This window comes from Sapajus apella, unplaced genomic scaffold (genome assembly GCF_009761245.1).
Source record: "Sapajus apella isolate SASKATOON/1434 unplaced genomic scaffold, GSC_monkey_1.0 scaffold121, whole genome shotgun sequence".
Taxonomy (NCBI): Eukaryota; Metazoa; Chordata; class Mammalia; order Primates; family Cebidae; genus Sapajus; species Sapajus apella.
In genome coordinates, this window is record NW_022437061.1 from 1,431,794 (window position 1) to 1,441,340 (window position 9,547).

Genomic DNA, 9,547 nt, shown 5'->3' on the forward strand with positions numbered 1-9,547 from the left:
ATATATATATATTACAAATACACAATATATGTAATATATAATATATACAGGTGCTAACTTCTCTGTATTTCCTAGCCAAAGACAATTTCTCTTGCTTCTCAACTGTCACAGGAGATTTTCTGTAGCTCTCTAATTACTTACTGCTTTCTCTCTCTAACTGTATTTTATTTTAGTTAATTTGACTACTAGATCCTTTAGAACAGAATTATTGCTATTTCATTTTTGTTTCTTCTAAAGTGGGTGAATATATGCAGGCATATAGATAAAACATACACAAAATATTGAATACATCCAACATACAGAGAGGTATATTATAATATTAATAAAATTAAAAGCTAAGAGATTATGAGTGAGGATTATTATTTTTTATTTTGTATGTACTTTCTAAGTCATATACAAGGAATATATGTTACATCTCTCTCACCCACATCCCCAATAAAAGTTACTTAAAAAAGAACAGAAAGTATCACCCTAGAATAGCAAGCACGTTTTTAATTATGAGATAAGACTATATTAAGGACTGTACACATGGAGAATCTTTTTAATAAAATATTGTTTCAGCTTGAAAAAGCATTAGAAAGTTACAATTATGTACTCATCTCCAAAATAAAGCTGTTTTCTCAAAGTTATGACCTGGAACTTTGGAGTAGAGAAGAGCAGAGTCATATGCAATTACATCACTTCAAGAAAATGAGACAAAGCATCTATAATTCCCTCCAGTATCTAGTTCTCTAAAAAAAGGAAGAGTTAACAGAGTGATGGTTTCTGGAAACATTTGGCTTCATGTTTTTTCTTAAAATGTGCTTTATTTGCCGAGACAGTAAAAGTAAAAGTTGGCATATACAAACTATCACTTAATTAAGTGATATTGGTTGCAGTCCACAATTGTTGATTTTGAAATAGAAATAATGTATTATAATCCTTGAATCTAAGAGAGCACTAAACAGGATATGGATCAAACACCCTTCTATGTGAGCATACCACTGCCCTCAGTTCAAGTGGAATATAATTGGAAATGCCAAGCCTTTACTATTCTGTTGCAAATCTGCATGGTCCCAATGCTGTGCATTTTATTCTGCTCAAGGTGCCCTCAGATTGTTAAAGAAAGCAGAAACAGTAAGAGAAGCAAATTTCTATTAAGGCACTTAAAGCATCTTGCTACTACGGGGTCTGGGAACTGCTGCTTAGTCTGCCAGCAGCATCTTCTGGAATTACTGGTGTGGTGGAGCTCAAGGATTTTCTGCTTCACCTGAGCTTCCCAGGATAAATTCTAAGGTTGACTTTACAAATATCATGATTCATTTTTCCTGTTTGTCTACTGGCTGCAAAAGAATTGACACTCTCTACTCTTGAGCTTCTTTATTAGTCTCTGGGAGATGATGAGTTTTTCCTTTAACCATCTATGCTATTAATATAACACCCTTGTTACTTAAATAGGACAACTCCTAGAAGCAGTGGTATTAGTTAAGTTTGGTAGTTGAGATTATGTTGTGAAAGTGAGTAAATCACTCTAACTGATCATTTTAAAGATATAAATTGATTTTTGCAACAGAATAACTTTAGCATAAAGGGAGAATATTCAGAATTCCTTTCTCAGAGGTTGTAGTTTCAAATGGCCTATATTAAATATTTTAAAAATCTAAGCTTTTATATGAAGCCTATCACTAGCAACTGTGAATTCCCCATCTACATTGTAATAAATGAATCTATATAAGCAAATGGATGGTTAGCATTGGGTTTCTATTTTAATTAAAAGTATAGGATGCTTCTTATTTTAGAAAATTAAAACAAGAGTCAGGTATAGAACTTTAATTGCATGCTTAAAATACATGTTACATACATATTATATTATGAATATAACTGGAAAAGTTAATTTTTTTATCATTGCTGAGTCTCTCTCTGTCACTCTCTTTTCTCTTTCTCTCTCTGATTGACCAAAACATTTAATAGTTTATAATAAAATGTTATGCACATTAGAAATAGTAGAAAAGCTTTATAAAGTTTTTATCTAAATCTATCTAAACAGATTTTAACTAGGAAGACTTACACCAAATTATGTGGTTAAATAGATTAATCTCAAATGAATTTCAAATATGGTTAAGTAAATATATCTCAATTGAGGCTACTATTTTTCATTTAGACATATGTCTATTAATAAATATAAAGGCAAATAACTTGTTTAAAGTTGATATATAACAACATGTAAATTCAGCGTAAAAGTATATTTCCTCTTTGAAAAATGTTTATTGAATATTGAACTCTAACTTATTCTAAATCAATTTGATTCTTTTCTAAGTTTTTAGCTAAACTGTACTAAAAATGATCAGACCCCAGAGGACAATAAGGTAGCAAGCTTCAGCTAGGTTGGCTTTAGAATTATGTCCACAATTCTCCAGTCAATATCTAATTATAAGCACACTGGAGAATTTCAACTCTGTAATTTGAAAAAAGAATCCATTAAAACACTGATGATATTAAGTTAGGGTATACTGCGAATGATTTGGTTGTTTTATTTAATAAAATAACAAGATAAAAATAACATCAATGGAAATAACTAGTCATAGATGCTAAGTTGTTGCCCTCAAGAAAATTAGCAACATTAATATCTAACAGCATTGACAAAAGTGCCCTTTAAGTAAAACTTTATAATATAAAGTCACTTTCCTATAATTCAAGCTTAAGAGGTAGAGACTGACAAAACACAAGTATCATTTTTTCATGTTTCTTGTCCATCAAATCAAAGATCACTTCAGTACAATTCAATACCTGCTGAAATATAAGGACATGGATTGGATTATACGGTCTAAACTGATGAACGTTATTCCAAAGCAGTCTCCTTTATAAGACTCAAATGGCATGAATCCCACAATATGAGATTCTGTGTAACTCTCTTACTCTAAAATTCTATTTTCTTTTTAGAAATAACAGATTAATATAAATGTGAGTTTTTCAAAAGAAATGTAATTGAGTAGCAAATATGTCTGAATTTGCCACCACATACTCTGTCCGTAAAATGGAAAGAAGCCAGGTCATTTCGTTGCCACTCAGAGAGGTGATCCTAGCCCACCTGCACCTGCTTGCCTAACCTGGACCCACTCTCTGGGAAGCAGTTCAATTCCAGCATCCTAGTACATACTGTCTGGTCTCCCCAGTTCAGCTAGCCCTCCCTGATAACGGCTCCTTTGGCAGAGCAGCTTATTCTTAATGCTAACAGGAGGTACCATTTACAGGACACTTGCCAAGGGTTCAGTTCCCACCAAAGAAAGCCCTATGTGGCAGATCCTTCCATGATGTTTGTATAGACAAACGTTTGAAGCTTAGGACAAGAAACTAGCAAAGGGGCAAACTAATAAGTGACAAAGCCAAGCTTTGAACCTATCACCCTCCTGCTTCAGAATTCATATCCTTACCTCATGTACTCCTATTTAATTATTTATGATAATTCTTTCATTGTTTGGTGAGACCTTATATTGAAAATTCAGTAGTTGATTTTTTGGGGACGGGGATGCTTTCTGTCACTTTGCAGAAACAAATGAAAGTTTAGCTGAACTCTCATTTAAAATCTTTCCAGTGTGATGATTCAACACAATATTCTAACCATAAGAATACTCAGAGGAAGGGAGGGGGGTGTCATTCAGGAGTCTAATATCTTTTTATGAGTAAGCGCCAGGCAGAATTACAGGTAAAGGGCTCATTGGACTAAAGGGAGGAGGGGTTCTGTGGTCACATTTACTTCCAAGCCCTTCTCTGCACCCTTTCCCACTCGTCTCTCCCCTCTCCCCCTGCACCCTACAAGCTTACCTTGGTTAGGAAAGCATATCCTGAGAAAATCAAAAGGAAAAGTGATGTGCGGGACACATACATACACTCAACTTTGCTGCCTATGGATTCTGCTTTCTAATAACTTGCCCTCAACCTGACCCCAGGGAGTGGATTAGAAAGTTCTTTCCCCTACCCCCATTTTTCACCTGTTATTTACACTGTGAGCAGGAAGAGTCTTTTCACCATCGTTGTTGGGCTGAACTTGCTCCGCGGTTTGTTGCCGGCTGGGTCAGGAACTCTGGTTGAAGGAAAGCGGTGTCCTGTCTCTGCTGGTGCTGGGAATTAACGAGTCACTCACCTGTAGGGGAGGTCCTAGGCCCGCGCGGGCGGAGGGGCGGCGCCTGTCTCCTCCCAGAGCTTGGCTCAGCTGGGCGCCTGCAGTGCCCCCTACGCGGTCAGCAATCCTAGAGCCCAAGGAGCTGTTAATTACTTCTCCTTTTCTCCACAGCAGGGAAGTGTAAGAAACCTGAGCCACTCCCTGTGCCTCAGTGCATGTTGGGAGTGTTTACTTTCTTTCTTAGGAACAGCTGATAGGTACACTCCTTTGCTCTCTGCCACACTTCTTGAGAAATGAATGGACATTCTAGTTAACGCTTTAACCACGGGATTTGACTGACGCTGATCTCTATTCTCTAGTCCACCCAGACTGTAGCTAATTGGTCTATGCGAAATGACACCAACCAAGACTGGAACACCATTAGTCACACGTCTTTCTTAAGATTTTTCTTTTTCAATTTGAGATTTGTTAATTTTATTTTCCTTGTTCTTTTGCTCACACATTTCCCTGCCAGCACTTTTTCACCCAGAGCAGTGTTTCACACTTCAGGGTGCACCAGGACCACCCATGGATTCTACTAAACACAGGTACCCATCGGCCTCACCACCTGTGAGACTGTGAGTTAGTAGGTCATGGGTACACTTCAGGTATTTATATTTTTTACAAGCTCTACAGAAGAAACTGGTAGACATCAAAGTTTGAAAATGAACGTAATAAAACAAAACAGTGGAAATAAATAATACTTCAGTCATTTTCTACTGGATTGGATTTGGGGGCTTTGTTTTTGCCAATACCTCCAGTTTCAAAAGGACACCAAAAAGGCTTTGAAACTGTTAAGTGACAGATGCTGTGGAAATATGAAGTATTTCCACACACACACACACACACATTTTTTAACAATCAATTTTATTTTACTGGTTTCCTATGTAAAGCAGCTATTCATAATTTTTTAAACATAACAGATTATTTTACAAATGTAAACCTGGGAGCCCTTAAAAGAAATTCAGTGTGATTTCTACAAAAAGTTCAGCAGGCAAAGTTAATTTCTGGTATCTTTCCTGTTCAAACTCCAGATAAACAGAATGACTAACCTGTCACTCTAGATGTTCATGTTGCATGTTTGGCATAGCGCTTTAGTAGGATCCTATATGTTCAAAAGGTGAGGCAGGCCAGGGACAGTGACTCATGCCTGTAATCCCAGCACTTTGGGAGACTGAAGCCAGTGGATCATTTTAGCCCAGGAGTTCAAGACCAGCCTGGGCAACATGGCAAACCCCTGTCTCAAAAAAAAAAAAAAAAAATTAGGCCAGCATCATGGCATTGCAGTGCGTGCCTGCAGTCCCAGCTACTTGGAAGGCTGACGTGGGAGGATCACTTAAGCCTGGGAGGTTGAGGCTGCAGGGAGCCAAGATAGCATCACTGCACTCCAGCCTGGATGACATAGCAAGATCTTGACTCGAAAAAAATGAAAAAAATCAGGCAGTTTATCTATTTTACTTGTGTTGTGTAAAGACCAGGAACTATTAGATTTATCATTCTTTGAGCTTATGGTTTTTACTGGATCACAATCAGAGATTTTATAATCTTAATTAAGGACATGTGTGACTTAGTATTACTTGCAAATATTAGTTTGTCATGCTGGCTCCATAACTCTCTGGTATGTGGCTGCTGGTATGGACTTACCTTTGAAAGATGACTAGGAGGACCTGGAGTGGTTACAGTACTAGGTTCCAGAATATCTTGCTCAAATCCATGCTCCATCTCCATTGTCTATGCTTGAAGTGGATCATTTGCTTATTATCAGTATCAGGGCAATATTCTTTCTCATCTTTTATCGGCAAGCATTCCTGAAACCTTTATTCTGATTATTGCTTTCCAACTGGTTTTCTTTAGTTCGAGGCTTAGTAACTTCTGTTGCTTTTTAGTATTGTATCTGTTGGTAAATATGTAATTTTTATTTGGTAATATTAAAAGTATATAATTGCACACATGCAATGTGGAAAATTTGAAAAACGTAGAAATGCAAAGGACAAAATCACCTCTAATTGCATCTCTCAAGTATAATTGTCATAAACAATTTGTTGAATGTATTTATTGACTGATTTTCCCTGTGGATGTTTATCATAATGCTATTACATTTGGTTTGTTGGCTTATAGCCTGTTTTCATCACATCAAACATAGTATGAAAAATTTACCACAAATCAGTCAGTTTTTTTCCTGCAGTGTAATTTTAACTAGCTGCTTTGTATTACAGCAAATGAAAATACCATTACTTATTTAATCATTGTGATAAAGTTATATTGTTATAAACAACACTGCAGTGAATGTTTACATATGACTGCACATAATCATGACTATACTTTTTAGATACATTTCAAAAATTGAAGTTGCCAGATGTAAGGCAATGTGCATTTTAAAGAATTTCTCTCCTTTAAAAAATCGTCATCAGTTTTATACTCCCAGGGCAGCTAACATGGTAATTATATTTATTTTAAACATTTATTAATTTGAAAGGTAAAAAATCCATATCTTATTTTAAATATATATATATTTGTACTGGTAAGTTTGGACTCTTTAGACTTTGCATTTTTCCTTTATTGTTTATTGCACTCTTTGTTCATCTTTTTCTTTATTGATTTATAAGTTCTCTTTATATATTAAACATATCAACTCTTCATCATATATGTTGTGACTATACTTCCAAGGTGATTTGTTTACATTTTAATCTTGTTTATGGAATTTTGACATATAAAAGTTTAAAAATTTAAATAGTCAAATCTATTATTTTTCTTTATCAGTTACATCACAGTTTTATAAAAGCTTTCCCATCTGTAGAGTATATAAATATGTACATATATTTTTTCTTCTAGTTTTTCTAAGATTTAGATATGATTTCTTTATTAAATTGAACATTTCAACCCATCTAGACTTTATTATGTTAAACACTATGACATTTAGATCTAACTTAAGTTTTCTAAGTTATTAGTTTGTTGACCAAGTCACATTTATTAAATAACTATAGATTATAAAATTTGAATCAAGGACCATGTCTGTCTTATCCTCTGTTTTATCCACTAAGCTTAGCACAGTGACTGGCAGGCCCATGGTTGCTCAGATCAAATGTTTAACTAGCACTCTTGACTTCTTTATTTCCCTTTTTCCAAACCCAGTAAATCAGCAAGTCCTGGTAAACTGCTACCAGTTTACATCAGGCCAGCATCATCTCTTGCTTGGATACCATAAATGACCTCCAAACTGGGCTTTATGCCTCTACTCTTATCCTACTACAGTCCATTCTTCACCTGTAGCCAGCATAATCTTTTATAAGCAATATCTAGACTACAGTACCACTTCTGATTTTCTTTGTTTAAAGGTTTTCTAGTGGTTGCCTTGCACATCTGGAATAAAATCTAAATCTGAACTGCTTACCATGCCCTACAATGCCCTACATAACTGATTCAGACCTGCTTCTTTGACCTTATTGATTTTCTGTTTCCTTGGTACTAATTCTAAACTTGCTGCCCTGGTTTAATTTTTGGAATAAACTAAACTTTTTGTCTCAATACCTTTGTATTTGGTATTGACTCAGTTAAGAAAGCTCTGCCCTGGTCACAGGTGGTTTATTTTCATTATTCTGTTTTTTTTCCCCCTCAAATATTACCTCCTTAGAGATGCTTCCTATGACCACTCTGTTTGAAGAAGGCGTCCAGTCTTTCTCTATCATAGCATCCTGTTTCACTGTATTTGTGGAAATTATCATTAGCTAAATGTGTTTTATTGTTTGGGATTGCCTCTTTATTTTACGTCTTCTGTCATTAAAATATAAACTCTAAGAGATCACAAACCTTGATTTGTAGGTTCATTCCTCTATGCTCAGTGTCTAGAACAATGTGTGGTCCCCTGAGATTCAAGAAACACTAGGACATGAACAAATAGCAACAATAAATAAGTGTTGAGTAAATAAACATAGATCACCCTGTTTCTTGATTTGAAATGACACTTTTATCAAACACTAAGGGCATACATATTTTTTGCCTTACACTTCGTTTCACACCTGAGGCTATGCCTAAAGCATATGTGCTAAGGAAGGAAGAAAGGAAGCAGAAGCAGTGTAGCTCCAAACAATGAGGGGACTACCAGTAAAAACCTTGCTGGAAAATTGTCTTAAAGAGGAAGTCAGGCCTTCACTAGGAGGCAATGTGTTAATTACATTTTCAATGTGTAAAGTTTAGAATAAATATATTTTACAACTGGAAATTTTTCCCATAAAGATTTTAATAAATTACAGCAACCATAACTGATTAAGTTTTTTGGGAAACCCCAACCATTTATCTTGAAGAATAAACCATCACTTCCTGTTTCAGATGAGAAGCATGTATTGCTTTCCTGTGAAAACAGACTTCAGAAGTTTAATAATAGTAAAAAAAACTTTGTTGAAAAAATAAAGGAGGAGAAATTTCCTTTAAAAATGAACACAGAACTTTAATTTTAAAAATGCTGTTATTAGCACATCAAAAAGGTTATCCTTCATAATCAAGTTGGCTTCATCCCTGAGATGCAAGGCTCATTCAACATATGCAAATCAATAAATATAATTTATCACATAAACAGAAACAAAGACAAAAATCACATGATTATCTCAATAGATGCAGAGAAGGACTTCAACAAAATTCAACAACTCTTCATGCTAAAAGCTCTTAATAAACTAGGTATTAATGGAACACATCTCAAAATAATAAGAGCTATTTGTGACAAACCCACAGCCAATAGCATACTGAACAGGCAAAGAGTGGAAGCATTCCCTTTGAAAACCAGTACAAGACAAGGATGCCTTCTCTCATCATTCCTATTCAGCATAGTATTGGAAGTTCTGGCCAGGGCAATCAGGCAAAAGAAAGAAATAAAGGGTATTCAAATAGGTAAAGAAAAAGTCAAATTGTCTCTATTTTCAGATGACATAACTATATTTAGAAGACCCATCTTAGCCCCAAATCTCCTTAAGCTGATAAGCAACTTCAGCAGAGTCTCAGGATATAAAATCAATGTGCAAAAATCGCAAGAATTTTTATACATCAATAACAGACAAACAGAGAGTCAAATCTTAAGTGAACTCTCATTCACAATTGCTACAAAGAGAATTAAATACCTAGGAATACAACTTAAGAGGGACGTGAAGGACCTCTTCAAAAAGAACTACAAACCACTGCTCAAGGAAATAAGAGAGGACACAAACAAATGGAAAAACATTCCATGCTCATGGTTAGGACGAATCAATGTCATGAAAATGGCCATACTGTCGAAAGTAAGCAATAGATTCAATGCTATCGCTATCAAATTACCATTGACTTTCTTCACAGAATTGGAAAAAAACCACCTTAAATTTCATATGGAACCAAAAAAGAGCCCACATAGCCGAAACAATTCTAAGCAAAAAAAAAACAAAAACA

At 35.2% G+C, this 9,547-nt stretch overlaps 1 protein-coding gene across 1 annotated transcript in view; it reads right to left on the bottom strand.

The window, feature by feature from the left end:
• The window catches only part of RASSF6 (Ras association domain family member 6), a 45,589-nt gene extending 41,275 nt beyond the window's left edge, over nucleotides 1-4,314 (bottom strand). The window contains exon 1 of the mRNA XM_032260984.1: nucleotides 3,969-4,314. The gene's annotated coding sequence lies outside the window, so the exon portion shown is untranslated. The remainder of the gene's footprint in view (nucleotides 1-3,968) is intronic.
• Between the last annotated feature and the right edge of the window lie 5,233 nt (nucleotides 4,315-9,547).